The 18193-nt window shown below is 42.0% G+C and overlaps 1 long non-coding RNA gene across 3 annotated transcripts; it reads left to right on the top strand.

The window, feature by feature from the left end:
• Positions 1-242: 242 nt before the first annotated feature.
• On the top strand, positions 243-17771 carry LOC138761006 (uncharacterized). 3 transcript variants are annotated; one of them, XR_011356062.1, is made up of 5 exons: positions 243-392; positions 1724-1798; positions 6039-6163; positions 8201-8308; positions 16932-17771. It is a non-coding gene; the product is annotated as an uncharacterized lncRNA (long non-coding RNA). The 3 variants fall into 3 exon arrangements; XR_011356063.1 differs by having other exon boundaries at positions 6003-6163; XR_011356061.1 differs by lacking the exon at positions 6039-6163.
• The last annotated feature ends 422 nt before the right edge of the window (positions 17772-18193 follow it).

Genomic DNA, 18193 nt, shown 5'->3' with positions numbered 1-18193 from the left:
ACTCAAGCATGTTTGAGCAAACCCATATTTGACTTTCCACAACTGCACTATTGTTAACCTGACAGATGAACTTGAAGTATCAGATTATAATTGTTTTCAGCGTAATCATCTTTTGACTTTTCACATGACAAGATTTAATAGAAAGTCCCATTGATGGAGCTATTACTTGGTTTGTTACAGGTCAGCCTTTGTGATGACAGAGGTCAATACTGTTCAGGTTATGCCATTGTCCAAAATACAAATGAAGTAATAAAGGTGGCTGCCTTCCACCATCCAGTCTTTTCCAACAATCTGAATTGGTTGCCCTTATTAGAGTTTGCAAGAAGTGGGGAAGGTGCAGGATGAAAAAGAGAGGATACGAAAGAGTTTTTCAAGTGTATGATGGTTAAAAGGTGAGAGTAGATATAGGATTAATAGAAAATGACATTGGAGAAATAACAATAGAGAGATTCTTTTGTTTGATTCATTCATGTTATTTTTGAATACTTTATTTAAAATTTTAAACCACATTACATTCAAATATGATAATTCATATACAAAAAACAATGTGGTATATATCAAATGCCCCTTCTCCCTCCCATCCACCCCAATACCCATTCCTGCAATCCCTCCCCCTCCCTACTACTCCCAACCCTGAAAAGATAAGAAAGGAAGAAAGGAGATACACCCATCAATAACATAATTAAATGCCACAGATGAGGGTAACACCACCACAACGTGCCAAAGAAAGTTCAAAATTTTAAACCCATATAATCCAAATAAGGGCTCCACATTTTACGATAAAAAAAGGTGATTATCTAATAAAAATGATATTGGTTCTATCAACAATTTAATCTTAAACATTTTCTATAAAACCTTCTTAAGTCATGTCCAAAAAGGTTCAATAGTATTGTTACAGAGTTCTGCGTTGTGTATTGACCAATGTGTTGTGTGGTTTTATGTTAAAAAGTGACAGTTTGCCTTTGAGAGCCAAGGTGAAGGTGGACTGCTGAGAGAGAGAGAGTGGGAGATAGACTGGGCATGTGCAGAAGATGATCTAGAGATTTCTGGACTTTTAAGACAAGCCATGGCTGGGTATGGCAGTGGTGTGGAAGGAAACCCAAGCAGAGTCATTGTCTGGGAAGCAGTTTGGAATGTTGGGCATTTTAAAAGGGATGAAGATTCCGAAGGAAGCCAGAAGGATCTGGACCAAGCTATTGTTCCTCTCTCTGCAAGCAACGCAAGAAGATCACTTCGAATTTTGTGCTCTCTCTCTCTCTCTAAAAGATCTTTCAGCTTCAGTTTACTAAACAAACTGAATTTTGTTTACGATCTTTATTTTGATTGCAATCGAAGTTTTGTGAGTCTTATGTGTTTTGTGCTGGTTTTGTGTCTAAGTTTTTTTCTGTGGGCTGGTTGGAAACATAACTTAGACCTTGATTACTTACATATGTTATATTTAGGCTGGGGAATTTATCAGTTTTACACTGTTATAGAAATTTGTATATTAACCAGCGGGCATTGTTTTAAAAGGGGGGATTTTGAATTAAAGTTTGAAGGTGAAATTTTGTTAATAAAGTAATTGATCATCTTTACCCCTGTGTGATAAGCGTTCTTTGTGGTTGCTGGTTTGATCTTGTAACAGTATCACATGACCATGTAGAATGTTTAAAAAAAACTACCTCTTTATGACACCTAAAATATAAATCTGAAGAAATTAAATTATATCTCCTTAATTTTTCAGGAGTTAAATATAACTGATGTACAGGTACACGATCCTTCATCTGGACATCTAAAATCCAGAAAGCTTCAAAATCTGGTAAGTGGGGAGAGAGGCGGCTAGGCGGCCGGTGCTTAGGGGAGGCGGCCAAGGGATTGGCGCTTGGGGGAGGCAGCCGGCTGACTGGAAGGGGGTGGGAGTGGATATGGCAGCACAATTTGGGTGGGCTTTCCGAAATCAGGAAAAATCCAGAATTCAGAACACACTGTCCCCCAAGGGTTCTGGATAAAGGATTGTGGACCTGTATAAAATTATAATGAACTAATCTATGCCTTACATTGATAATCTTAATCATACTATCTTTACATAAATTTCCTGATCAATTGCTATTCCCAAATCTTTTCCCCACTTTAATCGAGAATTATGCAAATCTAACTTGGGCATTTATTCTCTAATAACAAATACATTTCAGATGCAAATTTTTTCTTCCCGCCTTCCATAAGGAGAATTTCAAATTTTGATGCCTTGGCAACTTTAAAGTATGTCCAAAATTATCCAATAATAAGGCTCTAACTTGGTAATAACAAAAATGGGGACTTTGTGGTATTTTGTGTTTTTCTTTCATTCTTTGAAAAGAAATAAAATGATTAGCTTCGTAGTAATCTTGTACAATCTTAATTCCATTCAGATCCCATATTTTCAAAACCTGATTATTAACAGTAAAAGGAAAACATTTATTCTGATACAAAGGTGTCTTACCTGAAATTTTCCTGTGTACTTATTTCCTCATTTATCACACTCCATAATTCAATTAAATGTCTCAAAATAGGAAAATAATAAACAAATAGTAATTTAGTTTTCCATTTATAATTAAATTGCTTCATCTTCTTCTCAACAATTTTAATTAACTCATTATTAGCCCATACTAATGAATTTTCCAAGTCAAACGTTCTATTAATAAATTTTATTTGTGCCACTTTATAATAATTTTGAAAATTCAGTAATTGCAAACCTCTCATATTATACCTCCAAGTTAATTTTTGTAAAGATACCCTAACCATTTTATCTTTTCACAAAAACATCCTAACAATAGAATTCAAATCTTTGAAAATTTTTTGAAGAACTTTACAAGGAATAGATTGTAAAAAGATATTGTAGTCTATGAAAAATATTCATTTTTAAATTTTTAAAAAATTTTTCACACTATGAACCATATTGACCAAAATACACACAAACATTTCCCTCTTGAATATACACAGTGTCATTTTCTCCCCTTTTTCCCCCTCCCTTCCCTCCCTCCTTCCCATCCCCTTCCCACCCGCATGATACATTAAACCCATTAAACAACGTCATCACACAATGAAAATAAACAAGAAAATTGTGTCATCTATTTTTACACACTGGGTCAGTTCATTTCGTCGTCTTCTCATTCTGTCATTTTAGGGGGTGGAGGTCCACGGTAGGACTTCTCTGTTGTGTTCCATGTACGGTTCCCAAATTTGTTCGAATACTGTGATGTTATTTCTTTAATTATATGTTATTTTTTTCCAATGGAATACATTTATTCATTTCTATTTACCATTGCTGTATTCTCAGGCTATCTTCTGATTTCCAGGTTGACATAATACATTTTTTTGCTACAGCTAAGGCTATCATAATAAATCTTTTTTATGCTCCATCCAAATCGAGTCCATGTTCTTTACTTCTTATATTACTTAGAAGAAAGATCTCTGGATTTTTTGGTATGTTGCATTTTGTGATTTTATTAATACCTGATTTAGATCTTCCCAAAATTTTACCACTTTCTCACATGTCCAAACTGCATGTACTGTTGTTCCCGTTTCCTCCTTTCAGCGAAAACATCTATCTGATACTGTTGGGTCCCATTTATTTAACTTTTGGTGCGTGGTGTTTAGCCTGTGTAACCAATTATATTGTATCATGCGTAACCTCGTATTTATTGTATTTCTCATAGTTCTGGAGCATAGCTTTTCCCATGTTTCATTCTTTATCTTTATGTTTAGATCTTGTTCCCACTTTTGTTTGGGTTTACAGCTTATTTCCTCATTCTCTTTCTCTTGCAGTTTGATGTACATGTTTGTTATAAATCTTTTAATTATCCTTGTGTCTGTAATCACATATTCAAAACTTCTTCCTTCCGGTAACCTCAGCCTGCTTCCCAATTTGTCCTTCAAGGAGGTTTTCAGTTGGTGGTATGTAAACATTGTACTGTGAGTTATACCATATTTGCACTTCATTTGTTCAAAAGATAACAATTTATTTCCCGAAAAAGAATTTTCAATTCTTATAAAAATATTCATCTTGATACAATTAACTCTATAGGTAAATCTTTCCATCTATTTAAGTCATTAATTTTATAAAATAAAGATAAATATTCAAATCATATAAATGATCTAAATTCTTATCCAATCTAATACCTAAATATTTAATTTGATCTGTCCATTTAAATTGGGCTATCTTCTTACAATCAGTATAATCCACATCAGTCAAGGACAAAATCTCACTTTTCTCCCAATTAATTTTATAACCTTTTATTGAGCTGAATTGTTTCAATCTTTCATAAAATTATTTTAAAGAATTTTGGGGTCCTGTTAAATAAATCAAAACATCATCAGCAAATAAATTGATCTTGTATTCCTCAGATTTCACTTTAATACCTTTGATATTGTTATCTTGTCTTATCAATTGAGCCAAAGGTTCAATAGCTAATACAAACCATTCATGTTTTAAAGCTAACTTGTTATGTGTGATTATCATGACAGATCAAAGTATAGTTTCATTTTGTTTTATTTGCTTTTTTCTTTAATAGTAGGGGTGTATTCTAACATTCATATTAGTTATCATGACATGATACAAGAAGGGAATGTGAAAGAACAAGTTTTACAAAAATGTCTAACAAAGGGTTAATGGATTAGATTAAAAAAAAATACAGCATCTTCTTTTGCAATGGTGGAAATATAATTGCCTTCTTAGCATCTGTGTCAGCTCATGTCAGTAGGAAGAAGCCTCTGTTCTTGATCAAGATTTTATGGATTCAAATGGTATTTAAGATGGCACTCTAATGTTGTACAAGAGGAATGTTGCATTGCCAGCGTAACATTGTTTTAGATGTGAGGCAAACTCTTGTGCTCATTATAGTAATTGCAGTCAGATATTAACAGACTGCCCAACTCAAAAAGAGACAAGAAACATTTTTAGTTTCAAGGCCAATCGTTGTAACTCATTCACTTACATCAAATTAACTGGTCACTCACTTCTAACCTTTAGATAAGTAGTTTATTATTATTAGTGAATGATGCATTTTAGAAGGACAAACCAGAAGGTTGAGTCCAGGGTTAAAGGTTGGTTACTTAGGAGTGTGGATGAACAGAGGGGCCTTGGGGTTCAAATCCATACATCTCTCAAGGTGCCTGCACAGGTTGATAGGATAGTTAAGAAGTCTATGAGATGCTGAGCTTCATTAATGGGGGACTGAGATTAGGAACAGAGAGGTCATGTTGCAACTCTACAAATCTTTGGTAAGACCACACTTAGAGTATTGTGTTCAGTTCTGGTCACCTCATTATAGGAAGGAAGGATGTGGAAGCTATGGAGAGGGTGCAGAGGAGATTTACTAGGATGTTGCCTGGATTAGAAAATAAGTCTTCTGAGGCAAGGTTAGTAGAACTGGGTCTTTTTGTTTTGGGGTGTAGAAGGATGAGAGGAGACTTGATAGAGGCCTACAAGATTATGAGAGGCATAGATAGGGTGGAAACCCACCACTTGTTTTCCAAGGCAGGAATATCAAACTTCAGTCAACATACGTACAAAATAAAGGGAGGGAAGTTTAGGGGAGACATGAGAGATAAGTTTTTTTATGCAGAGAGTTGTGGGTGCAGGGTATGCCTTGCCAGGGATGGGAGTTGAGGGTGAAGCATAAAGGCCATTTAAGAGACTCTTAGGTACATGGAAGAATGAAAAATAGAGGGTTATGGGGTAGGATGGTTTAGTACTTAAAGGTATATATGGGTCAGCACAACATCAAGGGCCAGAAGGTCCTGTACTGTGCTGTAGTGTTCTATGCCCTATGGTTGTGAATCGTTAAAGTACCTTGCTGAGAGGCATGAAATCTTGGAATAAAAATGACATGAAGTGGAATGGCAGGATTTTTAAAAATTGTTAATACTTTTATGAACCTTGATTTTATAACTTTTCCCTCAATAATTTCCAACAATATCATTAAAAAATTAAATTTTAATTTTAAATTTAAATGTAAATTTAAAAATTTTAATTTTTAATTTAGACATGCAACATGGTTACAGGCCATTTTCGTCCATAGGCCTGCGCTGCTCAGTTTACACCCAATTAACCTATGCCCCCGATACATTTTGAACAGTGGAAGGAATCTGGAGTCCCCATGGAAAATCCAAGCAGACACAAGGAGGACGTACAAACTCCTTAGAGGTAGCGTGGGATTCAAACCCTGGTTCCGATTGCTGCTGCTGTAAAGGCTTTGTGCTAACCGCTACGCCAACCGTACCACCCCAAGAATCCAAGTGTTACAGACCTAACTTTAATCCTAACTATCTGATGGAAATATGACAGAGAAAGTTAATTCGCTTTATATATCTGAATACGAGAAGAAATAGATAGATTATTAGCAAGGCTTCGAAGGGAGCAGTTTGCACTGTTCAAAAATCTTTAAAAGTTTCACAAGGTGTTGGAGATGTTCAGCAGGTCAGGTAGCATCTGTGAAAAGAGAAACAGAGTTAACAATTCAGATCTAAAATTATTGCTTGTGTAGGATGGAGTTGTAGGGATATCAGATGTTCACAGTGAAGTTAAGCTTGTGTGATCAGGAAACTGAAACAATAAAAGTGGCACAGAGTGTCAAAGCTGTCATGGACCAAAGAGACTATGTTAGTTCTGTATGTCTTTTAACAGACGCTGCCCAACCTTTGGAATATTCTAGATTTACAGCATTAGTGGAATTGTTTGCTTTCAATAAAACATCCAGATTGCTAGGATTACTGTTTAATCTGTGGCCTTCCAGCCTGACAAAAAAAAAGCATTTCCTTTTTCAACTGTAAGTGCAGATTTCACATCCATATTTGTAAGGGACCCATCGTTTATTTTAGAAGATTGCGTAGAATTTTCTGTCTTTAAATGTTGTTTGACACAATGTAAAGGTAAAAGTTGATTAGTTGCTGTCTTTGTAGTTTAAAAGCCTCAGTCCAGGGTTAGCTGTATTTTTTTTCCTGGGAAATGTTGATCCTGAAAGTTTCAGCTTTGGCTTGTTTGGCAGATTGAGTGGCTTAAATGATTAACAGTTGAAAAACCAGTGGAGAGATTGGCCCAGATCTCATGAGTAAATGTTGGCTGGCTTTGGAGTCCTTCATGAAAGCAGGAGCCTTGTTGTCCAAACAAAGAGGAGCTGGTGGGTGGGGGGGGGGGGGGGGTGGAATTCAGGATGTTCTCTTTTTTTCTGCTAGATTCCAGCAACTGCAGTTCCCGTGTTTCTTCCACTTATTAACCGAGTTCTGCTGGCATTTCTTGCTGTGGACAAATTAAGCATTTGCTTCATCTCAATATTAACGGCACTTGAACAATATTTTATTGACTGCAAGGATTTATGAACATCGAAAGATTGTTAAGTGCACAATGCAGAACAGAGAACATTAGAGCACAGTACAGGGCCTTCAAATCCACCAATGTAATTTTCCCTACCTCACACCCATAACGCTCTATTTTTCTCACATCCATGTGCCTATCTATAAGAGTCTTTTATATGTTCCTTCATCACTACCCCCAGCAATGCAAACCAGCCATCGACCACTCTCAGTGGAAAAAAAACTTACATCTGACATCACCTCTTAAAAACCTTCCTCCACTCACCTCAACCAGATGTCCTCTGGTATTTTCTATTGTCACCCCAGTAAAATAGATGCTTGCTGCCCACCCTATCTAAGCTGTTCATGAACTTATGTACCTCTTTTAAGTTACTTCTCATTCTTTGTCGTTCCAAAAAGAAAATCCGAGCTCTATCAACCTTGTTTCATAAGACATGCTCTCCAATCAAAATTCTGGTTAATCTCCTCTACACCCTCTCCAAACCTTCTACATCCTTCTTATAATGAGGGACCAGAAATGAGAACAATTCCCCAAGCATGCCTAACCAGAGTTCTATAGAACTCAATCCCCCAACTAATGAAAGCCAACACAACATACACCTTCTTAACCACCGTATCAACCTGCATGGCATCTTTGAGGTATGTATTGTACCCCAAGATCTTTCTCTTCCACCACGCTGTTAAGAATCCTAACATTAACCACACTCCACCTTCAAGTTTGACCTTCCAAATTGCATCACTTCACACTTATTTGCATTGAACTCCATCTGCCATTTCTCTACCCAACTCTGCGTCCTTTCTCTATCCTGTTGTAACCTATGTCAACTGTCTTCAATATCCATAACAACTCTAACATTTTTATCATCTGCAGAATTACTGAATCACTCTTCCACTTCTTCATCCAAGAAATTTATAAAAAAAGATCACAAAAGAACAGGGGACCTAGAACAGGCCCTGAAGAAAGCCACAAGTCACCAAGGTAGAATATTCCAGGTCAACTATGTTTCATCTGCTATTATCCTCTGCTTTCTGCAGGCAAGTCAATTCCAAATTCAAGCAGCCAAGATTATCTGGTTCCCATGCCTCATGGCAGATGAATGCATGGTTGAAAAATTGGTGCAAGGGGTAGGGGTTCATATTTTTGGAACATTGGGATCCCTTCTGGAGAAGGTATGACATGTACAAAATGAACAGGTTGTACCTGAACTAGAGAGGGACTAATATCCTTGTGGGCAGGTTTACTAGAGCTCTTGGTTAGATTTTAAATTATTTAGGCGGGGATACGAAGCAGAATGTTAGGTCAGATGGTGGAGCAGTGATGAAATGGTAGATGGTATGTGTAGTGAGACTGTGAGGAAGGACAGGCGGTGAATGGAGAATAAATTCAATCAGTTGGATGGGTTGAAATGTGTACACTTTAATGCAGGAATTATGAACTCAGGATGATGAACTCAGAGTATGAATCAGTACATGGAATTACAATATAGTGGCCATTACAGAGACATGGACGACACAAGAATAAGATTGGCCGATGCAAGCTCCGAGGTTTAGATGTTCCAAAGGGATAGGGAGGGAGGTAAAAGAGGTGCAGGTGGCATTGCTAATCAGGGATAGTCTAATAGCTGCAGAAAGGGAGGATGTGGGGAGGGATGGTCTGCTGAGTCATTGTGGATGGAATTCAGAAATAGGATGGGAAGGATCACTATTGGGCCCTCAATAGCCACCAGGTCACTGAGGAGCTGATAAGTAGGCACATTTTTGAAAGGTGAAAAAATAACAAGGTTGTTGTCATGGGGGACTTCAACTTCTCTAATATTGATTGGCACCCAGGGGTGCAGTGCTGCCAGAGCTCAACAGAGCACCACTCTGGCACCTCATGGGGCCTCCGGCTCCTCCTGGAGCTGTTCTGGGAACTCTCCTGTGTGAACTGGAATTCATTATTTATGTATTGGCAGATGGCTGGCTCCATCCTCACCTGCCTCAATATAAACCCTGGTTTTCCCACCTTACCTCAGATTCACCTGAGGTCTATTGTATCTACTGGCCATTGATTGTAAACTATTAAAAGCACATTTGTACTCCTCACTTGTCTCTGAGTGCATTCAGTCGCGTTACAATTTTAATAGCTGAATTGAAACCAGATGGAAGCCCTGTTGAAGCCAGGTACACTCCAGATTGACCCTCTGACCCAGAGGAATTTGGCTACTGGCTGAGGTGCTTCCAGTCTTACCTGACAGCCAAAGATGTCATCAACTTGGATGGTCTCCGGTGATCAGCACTTCTCTCTCTCTCGAGTCGGCCCCAAAGGGTAAGCTGTCATCAGAGACTGTGCTATCTACAAATCAGCTATAGAAGGTTTGAATGCCAACTACATGAGGCCCCAGAATGCTGTGCTGATGAGGCAGCAACTCTTTCAACGTCAGCAGTGTCTGGGTGAGTCGCTGGATGATTATGTTCTTGAACTGTGGGCCCTAACCGGAAAATGCCACTACGAAGTGGCCTGGCCAGGATGAGAGAGGAGGAACAAATCCAGGACACCCTCATGGCAGGAGTGAGGTTGAGGTACGTGAGGCTGCAACTTCTGGAGTTGGTGAAGAAAGATTTGGCCGGCACCCTGGAGCTGGCGAAAGCACTTGAGCAGGCCCAACTGGGGCACTTTTTCAGTGGACCAGGTCATTGGGGTGTCTGTGACCTCCCCACCCCAGCGCCAACCGCTGTGGTCACGCACGACAAGGGATGCTACTCTGTGGACAGGTGCAGCACCCAATACTCCATGAAGGACTCTATGTGCTCAGGATGCGGTAAGCGAGAGCACTGGGTGAAGGTCTGTGGGCTAAAGGGAACCCAAAGAGGGCGACTGCATGTGCAATCCCCAAATCATCGCTTAATCTGTGCCAGAGTCCTGAAGAGCCGGCCTCCGCCTCTTTGTGCTGTTCCCCGCCAGCTTCTGGGAACCGCCACTGGAAGTGAAGCATCATGGGAAATAATGGCAGCCATCTTGCCACACCTTGTGGTCGACACCATCTTGTCTGACCGCGGACCAAGAGGAGAGAGTCGACGTCAGCATGGGGAGTGATGGGGTTTCTGGAACAGTGACATCAGTTGTCCTGGATCAGGCGACACCTCAGGAATTGAATAACTTGATGATGGAGGTGAGAGTTAATGGACATTTGGCTGATTGTTTAGTAGACACTGGCTCCACAGAGAGCTTTATAAACTCTGCGGTACAACTTAAGAGTGTACCCCATGGACTATTGTATATTCCTAGCTTAGCACTCTCACTCTGTGACAATCCAGGGGTATTTATAGTGCATCTAACTGTAAAGGGAGGTGGGGGAGGTGGAATTTTGTAAGTTCCGATTGTATGTAGTGAAGGATTTGTATGCTCCTGTGTTGCTGGGCATGGACTTCCTGTGTCACCTTAAAAGTGTGACCATGGAGTACTCTGGCCCACTCCCTCCACTCACATTGTGGAATGGAACATCCAAAAAGACGGACTCCACATGCAGTCTCTCCACCCTAAATATTGATTCTCCCCCCACTGTTTCCGAACCTGAATCCCGATTGCAAACTAATAGCTACAAAGAGCAGGCGATACAGTGTGGGGGATTGGGAATTTATTAGAGCTGAGACACAGCGACTGCTCAAAGAAAGTATAATTGAACCTCGCAACAGCCCATGGAGAGTCCAGGTGGTAGTCGTGAAAGGGGAAGAAAAGTCCAGGGTAGTGATTGACTATAGCCAAACGATTAATTGTTTCACACTCCTGTATGCATACCCCCTCCCTCAAATTTCAGACTTGAAATTGTGCTGTATCGGTTCTATTCCACCATTGATCTGAAACATGCATACAATCAGTTACCATTCTGTTCCGAGGACCGCCCCTACACAGCATTTGAGGCAGACGGACGGCTCTATCAGTTCCAGAGGGTCCCTTTTGGCATTACCAATGGGGGTCTTGGTCTTCCAGAGACAAATGGACAAAATGGTCGACGAGTACATGTTGAAGGCCACCTTCCCTTATCTCGACATGTCACCATTTGTGGACACTCTCTGGAAGACCATGACGGCAACCTCCAGAAGCTTCTCCATACGGCCAAGGCCTTAAACTTCACTATAACTCCAATAAGAGCATGTTCCAGATTAAAAACATCTGGTGATCCTGGGCTATGTGGTGAAGAATGGCATCATTGGTCCTGACCCCAATCGAATGTTCCCCCTCTAGGACCTCCCGATCTCAAGGACCATGAAATCCTTAAGGATTCTCCTACTATGCCCAGTGGGTCCTCAGTACACAGATAAGTTCCTCCCCCTCTTAAAGTCCCATTGTCACCTGAAGCCAAAGTGGTTTTCGACTACGTTCAAAGCCTCATCGCAAAGGCTACCATGCATGCAGTGAATGAGATCACACCCTTTCAGGTGGAAAGCAATGCCTTTGACGTAGCCCTGGCCGCTACCCTTAACCAGGCCAGTTGTCTTTTTCCCGCACCCTACAAGACCATCGAACCCATCTGTGGAGAAAGAGGCTCAAGCCATTGTAGAGGCCATCAGGCACTGGAGGCATTACCTGGCCAGCAGAAAATTTACACTGCTCACCGACCAGTGGCATTTATGTTTAATAATGCAAAAAGGGACAAAATAAAGAATGATAAGATCGCTAGGTGGAGGATCGAACTCTCCACCTATAATTACGACATAGCTTACAGGCCAGGTACTCTCAATGAGCCTCCAGATACCCTATCAAGAAGAAGCTGTGCCTCTGCACACACCGGCCAGTTGTGGTCACTGCAGGATGAGCTTTGCCACTCAGGCATCACTTGCATTGCTCATTTCATCAAGGCATGCAACCTGCTCTTCTCCGTTGAGGACATCAGGGAAATGACCAGGTCCTGCCAGGTCTGTGCGGAGTGCAAGCCGCACTTCTACAGCTTCGACAATGTACACCTGATAAAGGCATCACACCCCTTCGAATGACTCAGTGTCGATTTCAAGGGTCCTCTCCCTTCCACTGAGAGAAATGTGTACTTTCTCAAGTTATTAATGAGTATTCATGTTTTCCATTTGTCATCCCTGCCCAGACATGACCACCACCATGGTCATCAGGGTCTTACACTTTATTTTTGCCCTGTTCAGGTATGCCAGCTATATCCATAGTGACCAGGGCTCATCATTTATGAGTGATGAGCTACACCAGTATCTGCTCATAAGGGGCATTGCCTCAAGCAGGACAACTAGCTACAATCCCCGGGTGAACAGACAAGTTGAAAAAGAGAATGCAACTGTATGGAAGGCCGTGAAATTGGCTCTTTAGTCCAAAGGCCTTCCCGACTCATGCTGGCAAGAAGCCCTGCTCCATAAGGTCGCTCCTCTGCACGGCAACCAACGCAACTCCTCATGAGCTTATGTTTATGTTCCAGAGGAAATCCAAGTCTGGGACTACTCTCCCGGCTTGGCTGATGGCACCAGGGCCAGTCCTGCTGAGAAAGCATGTGAGGAGGAGCAAGATAGACCTCCTCCTGATTGAGAGGGTGCACCTGCTGCATGCCAACTCAACATATGCCTTTGTGGCATACCTGATGGCAGAGAGGACACCGTCTCAATCAGAGACCTGGCACCTGAAGGAACTGAGGGTCTGATGCCTCAAGTGTGCCACGAACTACTAAGTACCCCACCCAGAGTCCAGGAGGACACCCCACAACCTGAGCCGGAGTCCTTGAGACCCACTGACCTTGTACCACAGGGTGTCCAGGAAGTTCGGGAAGCCCAAAGTCCTCCAGTACTGCAGCGCTCAAAAAGAATTACCAGACCCTTTGACAGACTTAACTTGTAAATATTTGTAAAGAACTAGGTTTTTTTTGTTGAATGAATGGTCTCTTTTTTTCACCCACAGGCTCATTTCTGAAGGAAGCAGTGAATGCAGTGAACTGGAATTCACTGTCTATGTATTGTTCAGATGGCTGGCTCCTCCCCTGGCTCCACCCTCAATGACCCCAATATAAACCCGGGTTTTCCTGCCTTACTTCAGATTCACCTGAGGTAAACTATTCTAAGTGTGGTGTATTCCTCACTTCTCTAAGTTTATTCAGTCGCATTACACCCCGTCCCCCCCACCCCACCACAGTGCTATTCTAGATATACAGCTAACCTGTTTCTTCCATGACCGGTCATCCTCATCCTTCCATTTGCTTTCAATTATGCAATGCCAAATACAACATGGCAGCCACCAAGGCCAGGTCCCTTGAGACCTCCCTGTCATTGTTTTTGGTGAGCTCTTTCACTTAAAAAATAAGCTCTGCACCCTTGCTGGCAACTCCTTGGTGCAAAAGATTAGGACGGGGGCAGAATTTATTAAGTGTATCCAAAAGTGAATTCTGACACAATATGTGGACAAGTCAACAGGAGAAGTGGTCATACTGGATCCAGTACTGGATAATAAACCTGGTCAGGTGATAAAAGACCTTTTTGTGTGTGAGCATTTTAGAGACAGTGATCACAACTTCCTGGTCTTTATCATAGCTGTGGACAATCCACTGAAGAGGTACTGGGCTTCTGCTCCAGGAAAAACAAGGACTGGTTCGACGAAAACAACCAGGAAATCCAGGAGCTGCTGGCAAAGAAGCGAGCTGCCCACCAGGCTCACCTTGCACAGCCGTCCTGGCCAGAGAAGAAACAAACCTTCCGTCGCGCATGCAGCCATCTTCAGCGCAAACTCCGGGAGATCCAAAATGAGTGGTGGACTATCCTCGCCAAACGAACCCAGCTCAGCGCGGACATTGGCGACTTTAGGGGTTTTTACGAGGCTCTAAAGGCTGTGTACGGCCCCTCACCCCAAGTCCAAAGCCCGCTGCGCAGCTCAGATGGCAAAGTCCTCCTCAGCGACAAGATCTCCATCCTCAACCGATGGTCAGAACACTTCCAATCTCTTTTCAGTGCCAACCGCTCAGTCCAAGAATCCACCCTGCTCCAGCTCCCTCAACAGCCCCTAAGGCTAGAGTTGGATGAGGTCCTCACCCGGGAAGAGACATATAAGGCAATTGAACAACTGAAAAGTGGCAAAGCATCAGGTATGGATGGAATCTCCCCAGAGATTGCGGGGTTTTGCTCGCGGCAAAACTCTGCTTGCCAAACTGCATGAGCTTTTCAAGCTTTGTTGGGACCAAGGAAAACTGCCTCAGGACCTTCGTGATGCCATCATCATCACCCTGTACAAAAACAAAGGCGAGAAATCAGACTGCTCAAACTACAGGGGAATCACGCTGCTCTCCATTGCAGGCAAAATCTTCGCTAGGATTCTCCTAAATTGAATAATACCTAGTGTCGCCGAGAATATTCTCCCAGAATCACAGTGCGGCTTTCGCGCAAACAGAGGAACCACTGACATGGTCTTTGCCCTCAGACAGCTCCAAGAAAAGTGCAGAGAACAAAACAAAGGACTCTACATCACCTTTGTTGACCTCACCAAAGCCTTCGACACCGTGAGCAGGAAAGGGCTTTGGCAAATACTAGAGTGCCTCGGATGCCCCCCAAAGTTCCTCAACATGGTTATACAACTGCACGAAAACCAACAAGGTCGGGTCAGATACAGCAATGAGCTCTCTGAACCCTTCTCCACTAACAATGGCGTGAAGCAAGGCTGCGTTCTCGCACCATCCCTCTTTTCAATCTTCTTCAGCATGATGCTGAAACAAGCCATGAAAGACCTCAACAATGAAGACACTGTTTACATCCGGTACCGCAAGGAATGCAGTCTCTTCAATCTGAGGTGCCTGCAAGCTCATACCAAGACACAAGAGCAACTTGTCCGTGAACTACTCTTTGCAGACGATGCCGCTTTAGTTGCCCATTCAGAGCCAGCTCTTCAGCTCTTGATGTCCTGTTTTGCAGAAACTGCCAAAATGTTTGGCCTGGAAGTCAGCCTGAAGAAAACTGAGGTCCTCCATCAGCCAGCTCCCCACCATGACTACCAGCCCCCCCCACATCTCCATTGGGCACACAAAACTCAAAACGGTCAACCAGTTTACCTATCTCGGGTGCACCATTTCATCAGATGCAAGGATCGACAACGAGATAGACAACAGACTCACCAAGGCAAATAGCGCCTTTGGAAGACTACACAAAATAGTCTGGAAAAACAACCAACTGAAAAACCTCACAAAGATTAGCGTATACAGAGCCGTTGTCATACCCACACTCCTGTTCAGCTCCGAATCATGGGTCCTCTACTGGCATCACCTATGGCTCCTAGAACGCTTCCACCAGCGTTGTCTCCGCTCCATCCTCAACATTCATTGGAGCGACTTCATCCCTAACATCGAAGTACTCAAGATGGCAGAGGCCGACAGCATCGAATCCACGCTGCTGAAGATCCAACTGCGCTGGGTAGGTCACGTCTCCAGAATGGAGGACCATCGCCTTCCCAAGATTGTGTTATATGGCAAGCTCTCCACTGGCCACCGTGACAGAGGTGCACCAAAGAAGAGGTACAAGGACTGCTTAAAGAAATCTCTTGGTGCCTGCCACATTAACCACTGCCAGTGGGCTGATATCGCCTCAAACCGTGCATCTTGGCAACCAACCAATTTTCCCCTGCAACCGCTGCAACCGTGTCTGCCTGTCCCGCATCAGACTTGTCAGCCACAAACGAGCCTGTAGCTTACGTGGACATTACCCCTCCATAAATCTTCGTCTGCGAAGCCAAGCCAAAGAAGAAGAAGAAAGAAGGACAGGGATAGAAGACGACAAAATAGAAAAGTTTTAAATTGGGGAAGGGTTAATTACCACAGGATAATGCAGAAACTTCGGTGAGTAAATTAGGAACAGTTGTTCTCAGGGAAATGCACAGCAGGAATGTGGAAGGTGCATGGCATACTGAATAGGTTTATCTAACTGTGATAGGGACAAAGAAGCTATAGTTAACAAGAGAGATGAACCTTGGCCAATGTGAGGTCAATATAGAACAGGCCAATGTGCTGGAACATGTCGAGGTTAAAAAAGATGAAGAGTTAGGTCTTCTTAAAAATATACAGATAGATGTCTCTTGGACTGGACAGGATATACCCCAGGTTATTACAAGAAGGGAAGGAAAAGATTAATAGAGCTTTGGCAATTATCTTTGCATCCTCCTGGGCCACAGGAAAGATATTGGAGGATTGGAGAATGGCAAATATAGTCCTCTTGCTTAAAAAAAGATAAGAGAGAGAATCCTGGGAATTCTGGGGCAGTGAGATTACTATTGGAAAGGATTGTTAAGATTGGATTTATGAGCATTGAGAGAAACTGTCTTCATAGGGATATTCAGCACTAGCTTTGTGAGAGATATGTCGTGCATCACAATCTTAATCAAGCTTATTCAGGGCAACAGGAAATGGATGAAGGTAAGGCATTGGATGAGATGTATATTGATTTTAGTAAGGATTTTGACAAGGACCCCCACAGAATGCTCATTCAGAATGTCTGAATTTCTGGCGGCTGAACCTTTTCCATGGTAGGTTGTCTTTCCAAACAGTATCCAAAATGGTGTACTTGTTATTGAGGGGAACAACCATAGGGGTACCCAGGACTGACTGTCTATTCCCTTTCCCTCTCCTGACTGTCATCCACAGTTAACTGGAAGAAAACAGTTCAATAAGGAGAATGCAGACTACTCCATTGATATGAGATTTTGAGGATGGAGCCAACTCGAGCAGCAACCTATCTCATACCATGATGCCCCAGACAACTATTCCATTCAACACCCTCTTCTGTTTGTGTACACAGTTGGAAGCAACATTTAGATTTCCATTAATTAAAGGAATCTGAAGATCCATAGAATGCAAAGTACACACTACAAGCCTGAGGTGTTGCATATGCCAGGGAGTCACTCCTCTTGGCTCAGCAAGAACATTTGATGTTTCAAATCTGGACCAATCTTGGCCAATGGAGAAAGGAGGCAATTCTAGGCCATTATATTGTGAATAAAAATGATGTCACCACCTGTTGGCTTACATTTTATGATAGCTCAGGCAAAAAAACCCCACAAAATATATGTACTACATTGCTTTTTTATTTGATAGGTGTAGCAAACAAAAACTTCTGCATGAGGCCTGAGGTTGAGAATTGAATGAATGTGTGGAGTAATTGATGGGGGTTCTGTTCAAGCCAAGCTTCCTCAGAGTTGTTTAAGCTGTACTCATTCAGGCAAGTGGAAAGTATTTGATCAAGGTTCTGACATTTGAAAAGGCCTGGAACTCACTGACTGCAGGATATCTGTTCTTGTTCTTGTAGTCATGATATTTATGTGGAAAATCTATTTGAGTTTTTGATCCATGATAAGGGACTTAGTGATGGTAATGCCCTTGAATGTCAAGCATGTGATTACATTCTCCCTTGTTGAAGCTGAGTGTTTCCTGACATTGTGTGGTTATGTATTTCTTACTAGTCATTAGCTCATATTTAAGTTTTACTGGTCCAGGCTGCATCATCTGCTGATGAATTGTGGGTGGGGGGGGGGGGCAATTAAACATTGTGCAATCAACAACAACCTTCCTTTTGATCTTCATGGTGAAAGGAAGATAATTGTTGAAAGAGTTGAAGATGATTGAGTATTGGGGGATTTCTCCAGAGGTGTACAAAGGCTGAGTGATTAAATTAAACATTTTTAAATTTAGACATACAGCCTAGTAACAGGCCCTTCTGGCCCATGAGCCCATGCCACCCAATTACCCCTCAGCCCCTGTACATTTAACTTCCAATCACAATAATCTTTCCATGTGTGATATGATTCTGTCCAGAATACTCTCCCTTTGATGTTCCCTTACTTCAGTTTTACCAGCACCCTTAATGCTGCACTCAATCAAATGGTGCAAAGAAACACTGCTGATGTCCT

The sequence above is a fragment of the Narcine bancroftii genome, chromosome 4 (assembly GCF_036971445.1).
Source record: "Narcine bancroftii isolate sNarBan1 chromosome 4, sNarBan1.hap1, whole genome shotgun sequence".
NCBI lineage: Eukaryota > Metazoa > Chordata > Chondrichthyes > Torpediniformes > Narcinidae > Narcine > Narcine bancroftii.
Note: the sequence above shows the minus strand (reverse complement) of the source record. Positions and strands in the feature narration are given on the sequence as shown.